This window comes from Astyanax mexicanus, chromosome 15 (assembly GCF_023375975.1).
Source record: "Astyanax mexicanus isolate ESR-SI-001 chromosome 15, AstMex3_surface, whole genome shotgun sequence".
Taxonomy (NCBI): domain Eukaryota; kingdom Metazoa; phylum Chordata; class Actinopteri; order Characiformes; family Acestrorhamphidae; genus Astyanax; species Astyanax mexicanus.
Genome location: NC_064422.1, coordinates 34,575,319 through 34,598,914, shown reverse-complemented (window position 1 = coordinate 34,598,914; position 23,596 = coordinate 34,575,319). Strand labels below are relative to the sequence as shown.

The window sequence follows — 23,596 nt, the reverse complement described above, 5'->3', positions numbered from 1 at the left end:
ACTGTGCTTCATCATGCACAGAACCATTTTTATATTTAAATTCCTAAAAAAATAATTAAATGGATCATGAAACAATTTGTATCATTACCTGTGCCTATATAATAATGTATATTTATAAATAACAAGTAAATATATAAATAGTTATTTTTCAATATGGGTTATTAATATAATTTTACACACAGTTGATTTCAGTGTGCATCAATCACTCTGTACTAGGTGTACAATGTTTTATTTTATTACTGTTTATTACTGCCCTGTTACAGTCAACAAACATGTCCAATAGAAGCAGAGCAGTAGTGCTTCTACACAATGATCACATTTCCTGATTAACAATATAGATTATCTGTAGTCCATTAGCACTAGCTCGTTCTGCATAAACTGCTTAGCTTAACCTTAAACCTAAAAGCAGGATCAGGAGCAGCTGCAGTCTAAAACAGATATATTATATGTATATACTAGTGTATATATAATCTCAAAAAATAGAATATCATTAAAAAGTTGAAAACTTTATTTCAGTAATTCAGTTCAAAATGTGAAACTCATATAAAATATAGATCTATTACACACAGAGTGATCTATTCTTGTACTGTTCATAATTATGGGTTACAGTCAATAAAAAACATAAATCAGTGTCTCAGAAAATTTGAATATTATATAAGACCAATTGGAACATTTGGCAGTGTGGGCAGTGTGCCAAGTCCTGCTGTTAAAATGAAATTCGCATAAAAGATTTTGCGGGAAAATACTGCACTGACTTTAGACTTGATAAAACACAGTGGACCAACACCAGCAAATGACATTGCTCTTAAAATAGATCACTCTGTGTGTGTTTGTAATACAACTATATAATATAAGTTTTATTTATTAATTTTGGACTGAATTACTGAAATAAACTAACTTTTCAATAATATTATTTTTTTTGAGATGCACTATTATATATATTCTAAACATTTTTTCTATGCGTTTTTCAGTGCTCATAGAACATTCTATACATTTGCTACCATTTCACAGGCTTTGTATTTGCCCAAACGGCTGAAGGCGTGTGTTAGGGGTGTGTGTGTGTGTGGTTTGAGTTGGAGATGAAACTTGTAGAAAGGTAGCTGCTCTCCAGGAGGAGGGCTGGAGACCACTGCTATAAAATTCATTTTGAATTATGCATGTTACACATATATATTTTCATAGATACACTCACTCTCACACACACACACACACACACACACACAAAACCTCACTCACACACACACAGGTCTTTTCCAGCCTGTGGTATGGAAAGAAATGTCATCATACTGTCTGTCTCATGTGGAGCTTACTATTACACGTGCCGTACTTATTCTTTTCTACACTGCTGAACCATCCATTCCCTACACATACACATGGTATACTTCACCTTCTTCTTCTTTCTCTCTCTCTTTCTCTCTTTCACACAAACTCCCTCTCTCTCTCTCTCTCGTTCCACCCCACCTCCATCTCTCACATCATGCATCTCCCCTGTCTGAAACAGGACCTGAAGAGAACACATAAAGGAAGCAGTGTATATTAAATTATTCCCCATAAATGCCAAGTACAGCAAAAATCTGCATTGTGCCTCAAAACGACGGCGAGGCGCATATTGTGCGGCGCGCCACGGCAAGCCATGCATTCATTATTGAAAAACAAAAAGTAAAAAGGCCCATTAAAATGTCACTTGTGCTCTTTGTGGCCGGGGTGGCGCATGCGTTTTAGAGTTATTAATGGGCCTGGCATGATTGTTTATGGTGGCTGCCTGCTGCAGGCTCGCTGGGCACGACTGTAAAGTCCAGGGATCATTCGGCGGCGGAGCTACGGCACGGCTCTCCGCTGCGCTTACATCACCCCATGAATATGCATGCCGATAGGCCATGCTCCAGCGAATCGATAACGGCTATAACGCAGTTATATCTGTGCCACGTGGCTGATTTTTATAAAACGATATAGCCTAATTAGCAATAAAATTGCTCGCTCTGTGACTCCCCCCCCCTTCACTCCCCCGCCCCCTTTTTCTTCCTTTAGGGGGCACGGCGCACGCGGGGGACTCTGGGCTGAGACAAAAGCGGCGCAGCGTGATCCAGGCGATGTTCCTTCTCTCGTGCAGGTGATGTAATATGATCAGAACATGCTGGGTTGCGTGCCTGCGAGCGGAGCGGAGTCGGGTGGCATGGCTGGAAGGCATGGCTTTGGAGGATGCCTGTAGTGTGAGGGTATTCTGCTCACTACGCCTCACTATGATGAGTTATTGACAGTGAGATGAGACTGCCGTGAGCAGAGAGTAGTAGTACACACGATGCAGCTCTGCTACCTACACACACAAATACATATATATATATATATATATATATATATATATATATATATATATATATATATATATATATATATATATATATATGACTTCTCCAGCAGACTTCTTTACTCTTTCTGCTCTCACTCTTATTCTATACTCTCCTTACTTCACTCTCTCACTCTCTCTCTTTCTCTCTCTCTCTCTCTCTCTCTCCTCTACCCGCTGGCCGAACCGCGCTTTCTCCCCCCCTCACTCTGACACATTTGACAAGCGCTTTAAAAAAAACCCCAGCAAAATGTCAAAGTTGTCATAAACAGTGTGTGAGAGGGGAGTATTCCGGGTTTGATAAGGAGGCCGTAACACTGCGATTTAAGACACAAAGAGTATAACAGCATAATAACAATCAGCAGGCTAAATCCACCAGCATTAGCACTCCGTACTCTCTCTCTCTATTCTCTCTCTCTCTCTCTCTCTCTCTCTCTCTCTCTCTGTGTGTCCTTCTTTCTCTTCTCCACCCACTCACACAGGTGCTTCCCTCTGACAACCCCTGACTGAAAGCCTTTTTAAAACAAATGAAAAAAAAAGAATTAAAAAAACACAGACGTACAGTAGAGACTACTGCACACAGACACACACAGGGCCAAACAAGTCAAAAATGCGCCAACACTTCAACAATTTAGCAGCCTCTAAACAAGAAGATTTCTTGTAAGATGTGTAAAATCAAGCCCACCTGCACAACCTGTTATGTGTAAGCACATTAGACAAAGCAGACTGCACCCGCAGCAGAAGCCCAGCAGCCACCAGCAGCTGACGAGCGTCTTTAATGCAGTTTAGCTGCGCGCACTTTCAGGACTTTTCTTTAACGTGATGCGAGTTTAAGATCTGTTGCACTTGATCTGTGATTTTTTTATTTATTTATTTTGTTTATGTGTCATATAGTCAGATTACAGGATGCGTGTTTCATGTTGGAAATAGCATTTGAACAAAATAAAAAATATATATTTGGTGTTAATTATTGTGAATAATCGGTACTTTTTCTTGTGTCATTTTATTTTTTAAACTCATACAAGGCCTCGATGGTAAGAAATGAACACAACCACCAAAGGGCAGCATTTTTATATATATATATTTTTTTTTTGGGAGGTGGGTCATTCTTCTCAGCACTGCAATGACACACTGGCATGGTGGTGATGTGGTGTTGTGACAGTAGTGTGTGTTGTGCTGTTTGTATTAATGGATCACAGTGGACACAGTAGTGCTGCTGGAGTTTTTAAACACTGCAGTGTCACTGCTGTACTAAGAATGAATAGTCCAACAACCAGCATCCTGTAGGAACTGGTGAAGAGCTAATGAAAGGATTACAAACACTGGGCGGCACGGTGGCTTAATGATTTGCACACTCGACTCCCTTGGGTGCTTCACTGTTAGCCCGGATAAGTTGAATTTACTTAAAGAATTGAGCAAGCCGTTTGCCTTAAAAACGTCAAACAATGGGTAATAAAAACGTAACTTTACATAACTTAAAACATCAAGTTATTACAGCTAAAGGGGAAGTTGATTTTACGTTTTTCATTACAATTACATTACAATTACTTATTTTTATTATATTTTACTTATTTATTTTTTAAGCACACCAAGTCTCACTGTTTCAACACACGGATGGCATGTAATACATTCTTTTTAGTATGCTAAAAATTTTAAGTATACTAAAAGTTTTTAGCATACTAAAAATAATGTATTACATGCCATGTGTTTTAACTAAAAATATTTAAAAATCATTATGTATCATAAATGATTTGAGTAGAATTAAGTAATTGCAATTAGGTAATATTGTATGCAGAAATGAATTAAATGCTACTAAAAGAAAGGATTGATTCAGTAAAAATAAATTAAGTAAGTTTAGAAAAAGAAAGGATTGACTGAAGTTCAGTTCATCTATTTACTCTATGCAACATCTTGGAACAGAATTGTCTTGAAAAGTCTTGAAACAGAATTGAAGTTACTTAAATTTATTTAAAATTAAATTTACTTTAAAAAAGTAAATGCGAATGCAGAAGGTTGCGAAACTTAGAAGTAAATTTTACTCATCATTTTTTTTGTTGTGTGTGTTGGTCTTGTGAGGTCCTGACCACTAAAGAACAGGGTAAAAGAGCATTCAAATAAAGTATCAAGAGAAACAGGCAACAAGACCACAGTCTGCAATTACAGAACTACAATATGAAGTGGTCCTATATGGTCCTATAAGCTGTCTAGGAGCTTGCTTGTCAGTTATATATATTTATTTAGTTTACCCCTGGCCTTGCCATGTTCTCGACAAACAGTAGTCTACTGCAATGCACTGTGTTTGTGTACAGCATCTCCTCCTCAAGGCCAGTGTCAGTAAAGCTGTTCTAAAGGAGGAAAAGCAGAATAAGTATGGTAAATATGAACAACTTAAATATGAGAGGCTTCTAGAGTCATTCAAAGCCATTTAAAACCAACTTTATATCAACAAGTTGAACATGGTAATGGTAATGTGCAGTACTTGCTTTAATAAACACCAGCTGCATCCCTTCCACTTGTTACTCTTCCAGTAGCCAACTGATTAGAAATCAGAAATCAGAATGGAAGTGAGCTCAGAGGTTATGGTTATGGTTTCATCATGGCTGAACACAGTCAGGTCTGTGAGATCTTCTTGGCAAGTGTCCACATTTGGAAGAAAAAAACTGTTGAAAACTCAAAGATGCAGTATGTAAATGGAGCTTGATTAAAACGATTGCTGGGATAGTTATTTGCATGTTATAAGGGGCATTATTGATAAAACTGCACCAAAAAGTTCATGCCTTCTTGCAGTTCACTGAGGATTATAATACAGTATGTGTTTCATATGGTGATTAGTGGTCAAAGTTCTTATGAGTTGCAGCTGTTTTAATCATTTAATCTACTCTAGACTGGGTCTAAGCAGCCGAGTGAAATATTAATAGCGATAATATTTATAACAAATGTCAATGTACTTTTCAATCAAATTGCTCCTACGTTTTTTTTTTTTTTTTAATTATTATATTCTGGTAATTTTTTTGCTGAAATTATTGCTGTACACCATGCTGTACAGCTCTCCCACAACACACAAATTTCTCTAATTTGCCATGATTTCAAAAAACTAAATAATACAGTATTGTACATATTTTCAGTCGATAAAGAATAAACAAAGATCTCAAATATTGGAGCAGCCCCATATTCCAGTTACCACATATTCTCCTTGTGGCTACACGAACCAAACTGTGGTATTTATATCACGATGCTTCAGAATATAACTCTACATTCCTAAATAACGTTGCTGTCTGACTAAAACCTTGTACCTTCATTATGTTTTTTTTGGCTTTTTGATTGAAGGTTTACACAGTACTGTATGTGTGTGATTTTAAAATGTGTGTAAAATGCTGATGAGTTTATGATCTTTAAAGAGATTGCCGGTTCGAATCCTGCTCATGTAGCTTGCCATCAGCTACTGGAGCCCCGAGAGAGCACATTTGTCCTTGCTCTCTCTCTAGGGGGGTAGATGGTGCTCTCTTTACACATCACTCTAGAGGGTGATGTCGCTCAGCACAAGGCGTCTGTGAGCTGATGTATCAGAACCGAGTTACTGCGCTTTCCTCCGAGCGCGCTGTGATGCTACTCTGCAATGCTGCATCAGCAGCAGTTCAAAAAGAGGCAGAGTCTGACTTCACATGTATCGGAGGAGGCATGTGCCAGATTATACTAGATTTGTACCCTCTTACACCAGACCATATCATATCACCATACTATATGGTGTACTTATTGTGATATTTCAGTACAAACAATACATTCCTGAGTATTATTCCTGTCAGACAGAACCTTGTACCATTATTATGATCAGGAACTTGGAACTTGTTCTTTACATTGTGACAAATTTTGATAAACTCTCAATATTAGCCATAACATTAAAACTGGTGAGGTGAGTATGTTTAATTGAAGGCTGATTTTGTGGGAACTGGTCAAATTACTTATGATTTAAAAATATGGTCCCACTTTATAATAAGTGTCCCTAAGTACTATGTAGTTACACGGTAACAATCCCTGTAACTACAGTGTAACTACTGATTAAGTACACATTGTTACAGATTAACTACAGAGGTACTTACACAAGTCAAATTTAACCTTAATACACATGTGTAATTACATAACCTGTACCTCTGTAGTTTATCTGTAACAATGTGTACTTCATCAGTAGTTACACGGTAGTTACAGGGATTGTTACCGTGTAACTACATAGTACTTAGGGACACTTATTATAAAGTGGGACCAAAAATGTTTAGTCAACTCCCTAGGCACCCTAGACTGGCTCTAAGCTACAGATTGGGATATTAATATAAGGCATATTTATCACAAATTATTATTTCACAAAGGATTATTTTATTTTTTATTTTTATTTTTTACTTTTTCATGAATGATGGCTGCTGAATTTTGTCTCTTTTAAAATTGCCTGTTTCTGTGAGTTACGGTCTCACTCCAGTGCTGCTTATCACATATTACTGGAGAAATGAAAAAAAAAACAGACGGACAGACGAAGACAGGCGAACAGATTTGGTGAGGGTCCCTAATGAGCAACATTCCCACGTCCACACCAGCCATTACCATCAGTGATGCTGGTACTAATCCGAATATTATACATTTCTCGCACTTAAGCATGACGACGGATGATAGAAAATAAAACGGACAGAAAACAAACAAGTCTGCTGTGGGACATCTCATTACACTAATGGTTAAAGAATTGGACAGGATGACACTGCTGAATCCTGACAACCGCACTGACAGCAAGCGATGTGCCGGGTGTCTTCCATTACTCTGAAGCCGCACAATGTTGTTTTTAGTCTAGAACTGGAACTGTGCTGCTATGAGAGCTGCAGTGTTTGGCTTTAGACATGGAGGTCTGGGCATGTGCCCCTACCATCACCCCTCCTCCTTACTCCCACTCCCACTCCAACCCCCACCTCGAGTTCCTTTCTGGCAGAGCTGTGGCCACACACAGGCAGGCCTGGAACTTCCTCTCCACAGGGCAGTCCTGTCAGGAACCTCCGTCCAACCCAAACACTCCGGCCACGCGAGCCCCTCCATATGGCTGTCCCAGCCCTGCCCGGCGCTGGGCCGGAGCCGAGGCCAGCGGGGCTGGAGACAGATCGAGAGAGACAGGTCGCCTTCCTCCCGAAGCCTTCCTCTTCAGCGCTTCACACCACCTCTCCAAACGATGTATTCATTACCCCTCCTATACCCTGGGGACGCTCCACGGCCTCTTTACAAAGTGCGGAGTGTGGCAGAGCCTGTTTAAACACTGCTCCTGGACCAGTTAATCATGTGCAGTGTGTGCAGCCGCTCTGATTAATACAGCGAGGAGGCCGTGGCAGCAGACATAGCTGCGAGGGATTCAGGGCATTAATAACACCTTGCTGCCACTGCCACGGCCACCACCTCTGCCATGTCTCTCACATACACACGCACACATCCTCACACACATCCTCACACATATGAACACACACACATGAACGCACACTGAAAGAATAAGAAAGGAATACCACGTCATTATTAACTTACTAACTCACTAATTAAAGTGTGTAAATCATTAACTTTCAGCTAGCTGCTCATTAGGACTCCCCTATATCACTAGTGAGGCCCCAACACCAGGAGGGTAAACACTAGCTCACGTCTCCTCTGAAACATGTGAAGACATCCGCCGCCTCTTTTCCAACTGCTGCTGATCAGCAGCATTGCTGAGTAGCATCACAGCGCTCTCGGAGGAAAACGCAGTGATTCGGTTCTGATACATCAGCTCACAGACGCAGCCTTGTGCTGATCGACATCACCCTTTGAAAGGATGTGGGGAGAGAGCACCATCTATTCACCCAGAGAGAGAGCAAGGCCAACTGTGCTCTCTCTCTCTCAGGGCTCCGGCAGCTGATGGCAAGCTACATGAACAGGATTCAAATCGGAGATCTCCTGATCGTAGTGGCAGCACTTAGCCTGCTGGACTACTCGGAGCCCCACTTTCAGAAACTAGATGTGTCTGTCTGGTCCAATCAAGCAGACACATCTTGTGGTGTGTTTCTAGTCTGCAGTGATCTGTTCCAACCAAAAGTGCTGTTAGAAAGGACAGTCAGTGAACTGGAGACAGGGTCATGGGCACCCGTGGACCCCCTGGTCCATGTGATCCATGGAGGCCTATCTCAGAACTTACAGCACCTTGAGTATCAGCTGGTAAAATCTTTTTTGTTTTGCTTTTTAAACCTAAAATACAACTTAATAATATAAAAATCGAAAAAACAAGGGAAATCAGGGGAATATGTTTAAGATTGTTTTTAATATGACAATATATAAAAATATAATTATTCCACACATCGTCCACCTAATGTGCAACTAACAAATATAGTCAAATTTTAAGTAAGACAAGATCTTGCATCACCCTAGGTCAGTCCATCTGGTCAAAGGAGTCTTTTTCAATTTCAGTATAGTCAAAGAAGGGCTGCCACACCTTATAAAAGCAGGTGATATTTTCTAGGGTAACACACTGGTTCATTTTAGCAATTAACATTCTGAAAGAAATATTGGTCAAGAGTTTCTGAGTATAAGCAATACACATTTCAGCTGATGTGGCTATGGTTTTGCTGTGTAAAACAAAATTAGAAGTTGCATTTTATATAAATTCTCCAGAACTATTCGAAATGAATTCTCGTAATGTTTAATTCTTGTTTTTAGACAGTGACTAAAGGTAATATAGTTTATGGTAAATCTTATGGAGCTTATATATAATGTTATATATGTAATTCCTTGGTTTTAATGCACGGCCGAATCCATGCATACATAACATAAACAGGATAATCTGTCAAAGGAACAAAACAGTTGTAACATATGGAGCAGTAGATGGTGCAGCTCGGTGTAGAGGCAGTGTTTTTGATTTTTACTGCCTTGAGACTCTCACAGAATGCATCTATAATCAAGACTCCTCAGAGAAAAAGGAGAATCACTCAGACTTCTCATGTTACTCCAGCACCAGCAGCAGCAGCGAGCAGCACTCAGCAGAACACAGTCCTCAAGCAGCGTAGAACTTTCTGCTGTCAGTTTGACGCGTTGGATGTGAATCCGGCAAAGGCAGAGGGAAGAACTTTTTGCACTTGGGCGCACTATCGACGAGCGCACTAAATAAATACAATGTCATCAGCCGAGCTCTAAATATGCTGAGGTCTCCAACCTGAAATTAAAAATCAACCAGAAGGCAATATTGATGGGATGGAGGGAAGCGATAAAATCCAGCAAAATGAGCTTATGAAACTTTTTTTTTTCCACTCCATAGAGGGGAGATTGTTGTTTGCGGGGGTAACGGTTTCGCTGCGCCGTAAAAAGCGACTCGCTCCCGCTGCTGCTTCTTTGTTTCTTGCCATCTCGCTTTACGAGTCTCCCGCGAACCGAGGTTTTTGCGGTGGTACGGTCCAGCATAACTTATTAATATATGGGTAAATCAATGCTTGATGTCCTTATAGATTACTTAAAAATCATAAAAGGGCCTTGACAGGAAAAGCAGAGTACTACAATTTAATTAAACTCCATATCCTCCCCCTGCGCAGCCGCCTGATTAAAGTAGCAGTCAAATAAAACAGCATTTAATTGGCATACACCACGAAAGCTGTTTGCATGTTTATTTAACATTGCGGCGTATTAATAAAAAATTAGAGCCCTAATTGGGTAAACTTGTGCAGGCAGGAGTGAGCTCCTGGCTCCACTTCCCCCCACTGTTTAATGGACTATGACTGAAAAATGATCCCAGGCTAGTTTAATATTTCTGCAGTCATACTTGATGAAAATCCTTGCTCTCATTGGCCAAGAGCCACGCATTAAAAAGCAATCATGGCTACCTGGACCTGCTGGTGAGAATCCCCAGTGGAGCGGACCACTTGGATGGGGCCTGGTGGAGTGCGCCACCGCGGCACGGGGAGGGGTAGGATCATTAGCGTCTCGCGTATCTCCAGTGCGGCGTTCCGCTAGCCCATCCCCAGCCGGCCTCCCCTCGCAGGCCCTCGCCATCCCACTTGGCATGCCACCAGAGACAGCTGGAGAGATCGCCCCCTCCCCCTCCCTCCCTCTCTCTCTCTCTCTCTCACCCACCCCCCACTCCTCCCTTTCCTGTCTTTTCCTCCATTTCTGTCAGTTTAGCGCACTGGGCGCCCAAACGAGTGGCCCTTTGATCAGCTACCAAACAAGCAGAGCAGAGCAGAGGCCCCGAGCAATCAGCCCCGCTCTGAGTTACTGAGGAGCGGCAGCCAGGGGCCCGAGCACCAGGACCCACAGAACACACTGCCAACACTGCAGTACAAGAGGCTTCTGCACCCTGCCAGCGCTACATGAGAGGATAACGAGCGGCCAAAACTAACACAAACAACACGTGCACACACACACACACACACACACACACACACACACTTAAACCAATAAACACACACTTAAATACACACACACATACACATACAGATGAACAATGTATCTAAAGGTAACGATTTATCTGTATCCAAACAATGATCTATATTTCGGTGATTTTTCAAGATTAACTGAATTGTTTCCTAAAAAAAAAATAAAAAATAAAAAAATAAATCAATTCACTGTGAGGGCAGAGATTTATACTCCTGGCACATACGCCCACTGTCTCTGTGTGCAACAAACTACCCTTAAAAAAAAAAAAAGAACTCCTGCAAATTCCAAAAAAAAAGCAGACTCACATTTTTCACATATTTTCTCCTAAACAAACACAGACAACAATGAATAAAAAAATATATATACAGTGCTAGTCAAAAGTTTGGACAAACCTCACCTAATTTAAGGTGTTTTCTTTCTTTGTATGTGTTTCTTTAAATGTTTGCATGCTTTTAAAATCTATCTACAATGCAGAAATTAAATAAAATACAGAAAAAAAAAAACATTGAGTGAGAAGATGTTTCCAAACTTTTTACTGGTACGGTATATATGAAAGTTTGTTTACTGTAATGTTTACTACTCCAACAATGCCACAAGTTGACTCAGAAATCTCAGGAACAGAAAAATAAAATAAAATATACAATTGAGTAATTGGTCCTAAACAAAAAAAAAATATATATATATATGTTTTATTTTTAGTTTTGTGTGAAAAGTTCCCAAGTCATCCAAGCTTCAAATCATTTAATCAGGAACTAAATATTGGTGGTTTTTATATGATGCACTGAACTGTTTCCTAAAAATAGCTATTAATTCAGCACAAGAGCAGAAATTTAAACCCTCAGCACATACACCAACGAGAAGTACAACAAGAAGAAACTCCTGCAAAATCAAAACACTGGCAAAAAGCATCAAAGGAATTTCAAGACCAGCCACAACTTGATTCAGAAAAATAGCAAAATGCTTTATAATACTTCAGTCTTACAGTCTTAATAATGGTCTCTAATTGAAATGAATGTTTTATGATGCACTGAATTGTTTCAAATCAATGTGAGGGCAGATATATATATATATATATATATATATATATATATATATATATATATATATATATTAATTGTTTTAATTGGGAGTTCCCCCTCTGTCACCTATGCTTTAAATAACATAATCAGGCACTGAATTCTGGATTATGTTTATCTATGATGCTCTGATTCATATCCCCTGCACATATACACATCCACCCACTCACTCCACTCCGTGCAACAAGCTTCCCTTAAAGAAGAAGAACTCCTGCACAAGGTCAAGACTCAACCACTGGCACAAACATACACCGACCGACTGACTTTCTATTCTTTCTAGTCTTCTTACAAACAGACTCATGGGTTTCTGTTCACCTAATGCACAGGAAATTCAAACATTCAGACAACACTCACGAGTCTAAATAAAAGAAAGAATATATAAAAGAGAGATAGCGCGAGAGAGAGAGAGAGAGAGAGAGAGAGAGAGAGAGAGACAGAGAGAGACAGAGAGAGAAAGGTGGAAAGAGTTGTGCAGGTCGTCTTACTGTACTGTTCACTCAAGCAATCGTTCAAAAGCATCAAAGGGATTGTCCCAGACTTGACTCATTTATATTGTATAACAAGAGCCACAACTTGATTCAGAGAAGCAGAAAAAAAGAGATACGAGCAAAAGAAAAATGAGAGAGAGAGAGAGAGAGAGAGAGAGAGAGCTGGTACAAGTGCAGCTGGTATGCTTGAGGGGACCTTTCCTGGGGAAGATTGGAAATTTGCTACTCATTCTTTGTCTGCTCTGCTTTGTCAACTACAGCTGTAGGAGGATTCCCAGGAGTCTCAGGGAGCTGGAGCTCTCAGTTCCCACTTCTCAGACTCTACCCTTTCATTCCTGCTGTTTGAGAGAGGAGTGAGGACTCAGAAACACATGCGCTTTATTACACGGCTTCCTTCAAAGTCTGTAAAATTAATTAATTCTAAAAAGGAACCCAGAGCATAAATGTATTATAACATATCCGTGTGTAATACACACACTGGCTTAACTCTGTGCTTGTATACAGGACTGATCAAACAAGGGGAAAAATCGGAATCTGGAAGAAGAACACACACACACACATACACACATTCACCCAACCACCCACCGTCTGAGCGTTCCATGGCGTCTGTACACAGCTCTCCTCCTGGCCTTTCCCCCTGTGCCTTGTATCGGAAAAAAAATCCTGCACAGAAGGTCTAATTGAGGAGCCAGGGAAGGAGGTCTATTAAAGATCAAAGCTGATTGATTGGTCCTGACCTGGTAACCCATGATCTCCTGTGTGAACTGACCACACCGAGGCATTCCCTTAACAAGGCAGGGGTAACAAGACCCACACACACTCGCTGGCTCGGTCACACACACCAATTCTTGAATCGAGCAAGATAAAAGCGGGAGGTGAGCTTCCTCATGTCACAAAAACGAAACAAAAAATAAAGGCTCTGCTAAGTCGGGGACAATCACTGCCATTCCGAGCACATGTGACCGGCCCCGGCTTCAAAGATAAGGGTCCGTAACGTTCTGACTTGGCTAATGGCTTAAAGTGAAGTTAAACTAGTTTATTAACTCTTTAATATAATATAATAAACAAACTAAAAAATGAAAAATAAATACTGTACATAAATGTACATAACCAATCCAAGCCTGGTTCTAGAGATTTACCTACTACTTGCATGGTTCAACTGCAAACCAAACATAACACATGTCATTCAGCCAATCAAGAACTTCTTATTGAAAGCAGTAATTAGTTGCATAAATTGGGTGGATTAGAGGGTTGGATTCTAAAGAAGTCTAAAGAACACAGCTCTCCAGGAACAGGCATTCCCCTCTCCTTCACTTCATTATGCACAGTAATTCATGTTTATGTTTTTTTATTTATATTCTAACATGCTAATAGACCAATAATACTGTACACCACCTGTATTAAAATAGCAATGTGTACATATGCAAATGTAATAAATTAATACATTATTTAAAAACTTGATTCATTATTGAATAACAATTTACTATAAGGGTACATTCATTAACAGTGGTTACGATACAACATTTTTAAACTAATGTCTACATTTCTTATTATTAACAAATTTTTAACCATTAAAATTTTGTAATGTACAGTATGAACTAGTAGATACATAATTAATTGAGATATCGCATAACCATTTAACAATGTTTATTACTGTCATAAGTACTATTATTTGTAAAGTATTAATAATAAGTGTATATAAGAACAGTGCAATTATGGATGTACAGTGTAAATTTATGTGCATATATTCTGTAATTCTATTGTGTATATGTTACCCATCAAAGGTTTGGACACACCTCTTCTCATTCAGTGTGTATTTTTTTCTTTTCATGATTTTTTTACATTGTAAATTTAATATTGAAGACATTATTTGCAGAGCGCAAATCGGACTTTTAACTCAACAATAAACAGAATAAAGAATAAAAAACATTGCTGTTAAAATGAGCTGCTGGCTTATCTTTACAATGTGAACACGCAGGTTAGTTTCTTCTGCTAAGATGCGCAAAAGCACCATACTGCTAAGATACAAACGTGCCATTTGCTTCATTTACTATCTGTGTATGCACTGGTAATTACAGGTTTTACATGTTCACTTTCATATGCTGCAGCCTAAATCATACTTATTACTACAGTAAATTATATACAATCCTATTGTTTTTAGTATGAACAAATTAAATCTTTACAGATTGTTTAATTGATATTTGCATACATATTAAATAATTAACACAGTGAGAAAACTCAGAAGGAAGGCCTTGGCAAAAAAAAAAGGTCACTGCTGCCATATGGCTATTGCAAAAGTCTTTCAGTAAAGAGTTAATTCAGTCCATTATGTCAACTTTACCACCAGTATGCTGTAAATGGACCAACTCCATATTGCTGTGTGACAAGCAGCACACGCAGAGGCCATATGAACCCTCCTCATGCAAATTACATGCAGGCTTACGGTCAACAAATGCTGCTTTTGATGTTTTAGAGATAGGATTTCACACAAAGGGCCCACAGACCTCGTGCCAACTAGCTGCTCATCATTTTATCAGCACAAACAAACAAAAATAAAAAAAAAGTACAAACAGGGCCACTTCATTACTACAGCTTTATTCAAATAATAAAGCCTGACAGCATCATAGAATGTGTGTTTATGTATGAATAAATGTAGGAAAAAGGTGACACAACACATCAGCGCTGTGTCGCTGTGCCAAACATACAGTACTGTCACAGCGTATTGCATTACTATCTCTTCCTTAAATATGAGACGCGCTGCCACGAATGACTGACAGGCCTTATGCAAGCCTGGTGGAGAGATAAATTATACACCGCGTAGCAAATCACTGGGGAGGGACGGTGGGAGAAAGTGAAATTTATGATGATGTCCATCCCCATTGGTCACTGTCTGTGACCCTGGTTGTCAAGGCATCATTCAGGATTTTTTTTTTCCTTTCATCGCGAGAAAAAAAAAAAGGAGCTGATGAAATATTTACGAGGGAGGCTGTCAGACGCAGGGTTACCTGGCGCTCCCCAAAAAAATTTAGGTTCAAAGATCATTACCACTATGTTGCCAATATTACCACAAAAAAACAGCCCGGGAGCAGGCGGGCTCTTGTGTAATTCAGTTTGGAGGCCTTGGAGTTCTGGGTCAGAGAGTCCTCATCTATACTCCATCATCGCGGCCATTACGCTGGAGGCGGTAGAAAAGCAGAGGGCCTCTGTTTTCTCCCAAGGCTGTCCTCCAGGCTGGCCAGCCAGCCGCTCGCCAAGCATCAATCAAGCCCTGTGTCCTGGCGTGGAACGGATCGATGGCCAACACTGCAGCTCATTGATAGAAGACAGCTCCTGACTAAGATATAGCATAACTTTTCTGCTGCCTAGTCCAGCAATAATCTCCAAGGTCAATCGGAGGCGTTCAAGATGGCAGCGCTGCGCAGATGCTGTTTTTTTTTTTTTTTGCAAGCCACCGCGCGCTCCGGGGAAATCGTTAAATCCATAACGGGCGGCTCAAAAGCAGGGCCCCCTGACGGGAGCCATTTTATGCATGAAATTCTGATCCTGCCTGCCTGCGAGACCGACAAAATGCTGAGAGCTCCCCGGCCCAAGCAAAGCTGAGCCAAGCTGAGACGAGACACGATGAGATGAGATGAGTAGAGATGAGATGAGCGCATAGGCTCCACCCTCCTTCACCCAGTGTTTTTCAGCATTTCTGCTGTATAAGCCAAGAAGGTGAACAGGTTTCGGGCAAGATGCAGGGTGTAAAAAAGAAGGTAAAAATATTGTAGTGTATGGAAGTGTAGTGGGCTCTGAGTGCGCTGGGCTCGCAGTGCATTGGGCTCGCAGTGCGGAGGCCCTTGGCCTGGTGGCCTGTGGCGTGAGAGGAGCCGTGAGAGGCGGCCATTAGGGAAGAGCTATAGGTGTGTGCAGGGCTCAGGTAATTAAGTAGGAGCACAGGCAGGGAAAGCAGGCTTCCAGATTTATGTGGTGTAATACTGCACACGCTGCACTCCCCCCTGTCTCCCCCCAGCCCAATCTCATAAAGCATTAACTACCTGACCATTCAAATGCACTCTATCATTCTCTTTTCAGCTCTCGTTTTTCCACCGCCTCTCCTGCATTCTCTCTCACTCTCACTGACTCTCTCTCTCTCTCTATCCCTGCGTGTCTGCCCTGCCAGCAGGCACCTCTCCTCCTATGGCATAATGTGCCACCTGCCTGTCTGACAACGGCAGGCCAAGACACATCAGTAACGGGGAAAAGGCCAGAATAACAAGTCGCTTTTCTGCTTTCTTTTCGCCCGCGCCCCTCATTTTTCACCTCAACAGAGATTAAAGTCGCTTCCGTTCAGGGTCATCGGGGGGGAGACGCGCCTTCGATCAGTCTTTCTCATCTTGGCAGGGGTTCATAAAAACCATTGGCCCCACATGTTTTGTTAAACTGAACCACACATGGCTTTCTGATGCAAAGCAGCATTCATAAATGCATTTTAAAGCCTTAGCGCATCATAACTTTCAACGGCGGGCGTGCTGCGACACCCTTCCGCTTCTTCTCTGTGTGCTTCAGGTGAACGTGCAAATGATGCATCTTGTTTTGAAGGTATGTCACACATACAGGGCATAGGACTGTCCTTATCTGTCTATAAGGCTTTCTTTTCTTTTCTTTTAAATCGACAGTGCGCCTTTCAATCCAGTGTGCCTTATGTATGAATTCTACAAGTCAGGCTGTAAGGAGCAGTAAAGCCATTCCGCTAAAGTACAGCATTATAAAGGAGGAGGAGCTAATCACAGTGCTAGCTCTATTGAAGTTCAGAGGTGAGTATATCAAACTGTAGCCTGCATGTTTACCCTGTTAAAACAAGCTACATGAAAAAAACTGCGAGCTGATAGCATCCTGGGTTACTGGAACATTCAGGATTCCTCAAAGTAGAGCTGTCGGGTGGAATTTACTAGCGCTAGGTGCTGCTAACCTTGGCTAGCGCTGCTGCAGACCACACTTTAAATACTACTACTGGAAATCTAAGCTTACTGTTAATACACAGAAGCACTTTACTCACCCAAATAAACAGGTTTCAGGAGAGAAATTTGTGTAGAGTAACATCCAACACGTGCTTGACTTAAAAAAAAAATGTTTTATTTTTGAGAATTACAGTTTTGTTTACTGAATTAGACCTGCTGAATTATAAGGAAAACATGGCGAGACCTTCGTTCCTTACTATTGACATCTAAAAAGCACCCAAAAATCCGGTTAGCCTCATGTAAATCTGTAAAATAACGTAATATCAAATTACTCAGACAGTACCAAAGCTTTATATAGTAAAACATAATATGTGATTATGAAATAATAAAACAAAAAAATAAATTGGAGGGGAACATGCCTTAAACCCCTTTTCTCAATCCAGTAGTATTTATACCTTCTTTGCAACCTTCCACTCTTTACTCCCACCTTTTAAATCTCATATTATCTCTCATTACTGACTCTGCTACACTTATTAAAGAGAGAGATAGAGAATATACTGGATTTCTACTACAAGCAGAACCCATCTGAACTTAAATAAACACATCCTAGTGGCAAGTTCTACTAGCAACTAGCAAAATTCACATTGTCGTTCTCACACAAAAATGTCCTAAAATCTCTAAAATGCAAACTTTACACAACAAGGATAAAAAAAAACTAAACTTTTTAATGGGAGTCAATGTAAAGAGAAGTCATTTGTCCATTTGCTGCGACATTTTGACTAGTGCTGCATGATACTGTGACATAACAACTGTCATAGCACAGACATCAATATAATGCCCCATACCTTTGGCATGTTCCATGGAAGCTAATGAACGCCGCACTTACAGTACCGGCAGGATGTGTGTGTGAAGCCTCCTGCATTGAATGTGTGGGTGTGATTTCTGCCAGAGTCGCTTGGCTTTTTACACATACAAATTTAGCCAGACATAGCCAGTCACGATCATTACCACCCACTCTGCTGTCCACTATAGGGAGTAATGCCTTCTACAGCTTATTAATACATAAATCGAGTGACACTGTGAACCAAGAAATGCTAAACGGTCAAACGTGGTTTAATTTAATTAGCCTAATAGGACATAAATAGCTCTATACATATGTTCTATATGTAATTGTTGCAAATGCACACAGTGCGATGATGATGATGCTACTGTATATATATACAGTATATTGTATACAAATTTGTTATCACTTTATTTGGATGGTCAATTATAGATGCCTCATAGATGCTCAAATAACATTCAACTAAATGTTTATTAAATGCAAGTTAACTTTTAAATGAATATAAATGATTTTGTATAGAACCTAACCCTACACCTAACCCTAATTGTAACCTTATCCTCAACAATGAATTAACCTTACAACCTAACCGTAACATTTAATAGACATACAGTTTAATGTTAGTTGAGTATTTATGAGGCATCGATGATGGACCATCCAAATAAAATGAAACCATCATTTTTTCTGATTTTACTATTTCTAGATATATGTTTGAGTAAAATGAACAGTTGTTTTGTCATTGCCATTTAAAGCATTTATTTGTAAAAAATGAAAAAAAGTGACTAAAATAACAAAAAAAAGGTGCAGAGCTTTCAGATCTCAGCTAATGCAAAGAAATTTTCATTTCCAATGTTTAAGAGTTCAAAAATCAATATTTGGTGGAATAACCCTGGTTTTTAATCACAGTTTTCATGCATCTTGGCATCATGTTCTCCTCCACCAGTCTTACACACTGCTTTAGGATAATTTTTTGGTGGAAAAATTCAAGCAGTTCAGCTTGGTTTGATGGCTTGTGATCATCCATCTTACTCTTGATTATATTCCATAGGTTTTCAATTTGCTAAAATCAAAGAAACTCATCATTTTTAAGTGGGCTCTTATTATACAGAGCTGTAAATAAGTCCATACCAAAGGCATGTGCAGTCTTTGTGGACCTCAAAAATAAAATACAACATACATACATAAAATCTTACATAAAAATGTAAGATATTGGACCTTTGAAATATGCATTATCATCATCAAGCAAACTGCAAAATAATAATTTATCGAGGTAACATTTTATAGATTTTTTTTTCCCCATCAAATTACTGAGTTCAATTAAGTAATCATGTCAGTCCTGCTTGGATCAGGTGAATACAAACTGCTGTATATTTGATGAGAGCAGAAGTTGGAGAAGAATTATAGTCTGTCTAATGGTACAGCGCTGTGGAAAGGGAAATTTTGAGGAAACAAAAGACCCAGGATAACAATACAGACAGGTAATCAATAAAAGCCTCTGATGGTCATAACTGGCTGGTTAGAAAGTTTGTCTCCATTTCACGTTGCTATGTCATCACTTTGTAACATGAAACAGATGGTTAAACAGATAAGCATGCGAAGAGACACATCAAACAGAATAATGTTGCCGGTGTGTTTCTCCTGGTCTGTCCCTAAACATGTCTGATCTCTGCTCCTCTGATGTGCGAAGTGAACGGAAACTGGAGCATCACTGCAGCTGTTTTGCTCACCGTGTCTAAATAACTTAGGATCACTACAAATACCACGAATATAGCAAATAAAAAATTGAGCATTATCTAACATATGTAGCAGCCTTTGACGAACAAAGCATCACTGAAAAATAGCATTTTAATTCATTTTAATTTTTTATAAAATTATAGATGCAATAAATATGTGGCAAGTAAATTTATTCAGCTGCACACCAAAGGTGATTTTTATTTTATGTTATCAGACGATTAAAACGATACTAACACACTTAAAGATCAAACTATTTATATAAATAATGGCTTCTTTATTTTAAGGTACACTGCAGTGCTTCATCTAACATGGGAACAGAGTTTTTTTTTTTTTTTTTTTTTTTAAGCAGTGGTTGCAGGACAACACTTCACCATGAGCTCCCTCCCCCACCCCCCGGTGGTGCTCAATGCTCTGCTGTGCAGATAGTGTGGGAAAAAGACAGCAGGGAAAGCCGACAAACGGCAAGTTTAAGTTCATTTTTACCCTCGCACAAATTATATAAAATGAATAATCAAATTAAATTAAAAATTAAATGGTTAGTACAGATTATTACATTTACCAACTGTACGCTTTCCAGCTGAAAGACACAAGCTGTTCAAGACTAGAATAGTAACATTAGCTGAGCTAACTTAGCATGAATATTTGTTCGTTTATCAGAAAACTGTCTGACTTTCTCCATTTAAATTTCAAGTCATATGTAAATTCATGTTAAACTCATGATTAGAACAGCACTACTGAGGTACATGTATGGTTGGAATAGAACTGTCAAAGTGAATTCATGATTAGAATAGCATTATTAAGGTACATGGATGCTTAGAATAGAACTGTGAAAAGAATTCATGATGATCAATCTATGATTTAAAGGCACTGCTGGAAGTAAAATCATGATTAGAATAGTACTAACGAAGTGAGCACATACAGCAGATGCACAACTGATTTTAAGTGTTCAATACATATTTGTAAATTACTGTTTTAGCAAATATTTTTTCACAGTGAAAAAAGATGCAAAACTACAAAATAACTGGTTTTCGGAAAGTGGCCTACAGCCAAATGTTTATTTTGTTCATTTTCGATTATTGCCAAAAATGTAATTAGGTGCATATCTAATTTAAATACAGACGTTCATTGTCTTAAATTGCGTACACTTGTGTTATAATAGCGTTAAAGCATTTAGAGGGTGGGGGAACCCATGGCTGTAAATGAAGACCCTAACCCTCAGAGTAGCACTCGATGTGAACAGCCACTAATTGTATTATTAACTGAAATCAGTTCCAACAGATTCTTATTAACAGCGGCCCTGTGGGTAGCTCCGCCGCACGGCCTGGGAATCCATCTACAAGTTTCATAACAAGGCTCCGAAAGCTTCCGCACTGACAAATAAACAGAGGGATGTTAATAGAGAGCTATCAGGAAGTATTATTGTATTCATAACGCTCCTGCTTATTGCACACAGCTGGTGTGCACACAGTCTGACATTAAAAATGGACTTCATTTAAGGAAAGAAAGAGCTGCTGCGGGGAGCCCCCCTTCCTCAGAGAGCCCACTCTCGCAGTGCAGGAGTGAGACAATGCATGCGGAAAGAGAGAGAAAGTGTCTCTGTGTGTGTGTGTGCGCACATGTGTGTGTAAGTGTGCGTGTGTGTGTGTGTGTGTGATGGTGATTCAAGAGAGAGCTGTGCTCTCCTCACCCTTCCATACATCCCCATCACAGTGCTAATCAATCAGGTGGGCAGAGCGCAGTGGGCGTGTCACTGTAGGACTCATCCTGGGTCTCACCGCCGCCGCCTCCACTTCCTCCACCTCCTCCTCCTCCTCCTCCTCTTCCTCTTCCTCCCTGCTAGCTGGACAATCTGCCACTGGCCAAACTCTCTACAAGTGTTAACTCCAACAGAAAGGTTTGTTGGAATGATGAGCTAAGAGAACCACTTTGGTTCCCTAAAGAACACCTAATAAATAGACAATTAAAACATATTATTATATCTAAATTACTGGTGAGAATCATTAAAAATATATATTCTGTGATTAACTGCGGTTAATTGCACTTATTCTTCTTAAGACGCAAGTTTTTATAGTGGATATTCAAATGTAAATAAAAGAATGAATGTAAGAAATGTAAAATGAGATTATATTTATATTAGTGGTGTATGTTTGAGGGGAGATAAAGCCAATGTTGGATGCTGTAATAAATAAAGAACTAAATATTTGCTGCTGTGCTTTCATACACAGTGTTTTAATGGGATGTGCAGCACAGATGTATTAAAAAGAGTGTTGCGGCTGTGAGCAGCGGACACTGCACATACTGAGCTCTTAGTGTGTAAACAGCATGGAGCAGCATAGACAGCATTTTCGTTTATAGCAGTATATTCAGTATCTAGCTAAAATAGCAGATTAAACTGCACCTTATCAGCAGTTTAGATCAATTACAAAGGATGGATCAATTACGAAGGATATTTGTATCAAGATTCGGATTAAGACCAAATCACTTTCTCACCACAAGCGAACTGCTCCAGAAAAACAAACAAACAAACAAAAAACTGCACGTTGGGCGGGGACAGGGCGGAATTAGGGATTAGGGTGGAAGTTAGGGTCAAACTTGGTGGCATAATTAAATGTGTTAAAAAAAAAAGAACATGTTACTGATTCCAAATTAAATGCAAGCGTTTTTTTCCTAGAAGAAGAGACAGTTTCACATCAACAACCAATGAGAACTTTTATTTTAAAAGAAAGCAGCCAGTCTGTCTACACAGCAAATCGATTTATCCATATATGTTACAACTGGACCACCAATGGCAACAGTTACATCAGTGCAAAACAACTGGATGAAGCTGTAGAAGATTTTGAAATACAACAAACTATATATAGTGGTGTTAATAGATAAAAAACAAAGGAACTGTTTAATACGATTAATTTGATTAATCAGATTAACCACAACATGGTTCTGTGATTAATCATGACTAATCACATCTCTTCTAAGACTTAAGATTAAGCTTTTAATAATGGGTATTTAAATATGAAACAGTGTTACATTTGCAAAATGGAATTATGTTTATATTAGTGGTGTCTAATAAAAAAAAAAATACACAATTATTTTGGTATTAATCATTGTTTAAAACCATAATGACAACAAAATGCTGTAAATGCTGTTATGTCTCAGATATAATTGCGTAGTGTTGTATGCTTAGCTCTAAACAGCCTTATTTTTTTCACTTTATAATAAGAATATTTCTACATTAAATTAAATTTGATTTAATTAAATAATTGTCCTATGTGCTGAGTAGAATGAGCTTTAGCATCAAACACGAGGAAGCTTTAATTGAGGAAATTAATGCATACATTAAAAGTGTAGGTAACACTTTTCAATAAGGGTACATTAATTAACAGTACTTATAACAGAGAGTCTTAACTAATTATTAATTGTACTAGTTAAGACAGTATTCATCATTAATAACAAAATGTATTCTCAATGTATTATTATTATATACAACATTCTTAAGCATTGAAATGTATTAAAGATTAGGAATGTCTTAACTAGTGTCAATTAGTTATTAGTCATTACTAAGACATCAATTAAGTATTTAACAATGTTTATTATTATTGTAAATACAGTTATTTGTGCCCATTATTGTAAAGTGTTCTACTCAACAGTTCTACTCAAGTTTTTGTTGCCAGATAATAAAAGAAAACTGCTGACACAAAGGCTCACCAGGCTTAACTGATAGCATGAAAAAACAATTTTATCATATTTATTTAGTGCAGATAACTTAATAA

The 23,596-nt window shown here is 39.1% G+C and overlaps 1 protein-coding gene across 9 annotated transcripts in view; it reads right to left on the bottom strand.

Moving 5' to 3' along the window:
• The window catches only part of rbfox3a (RNA binding fox-1 homolog 3a), a 726,874-nt gene that overhangs the window by 266,312 nt on the left and 436,966 nt on the right, over positions 1-23,596 (bottom strand). The window lies entirely within an intron of this gene.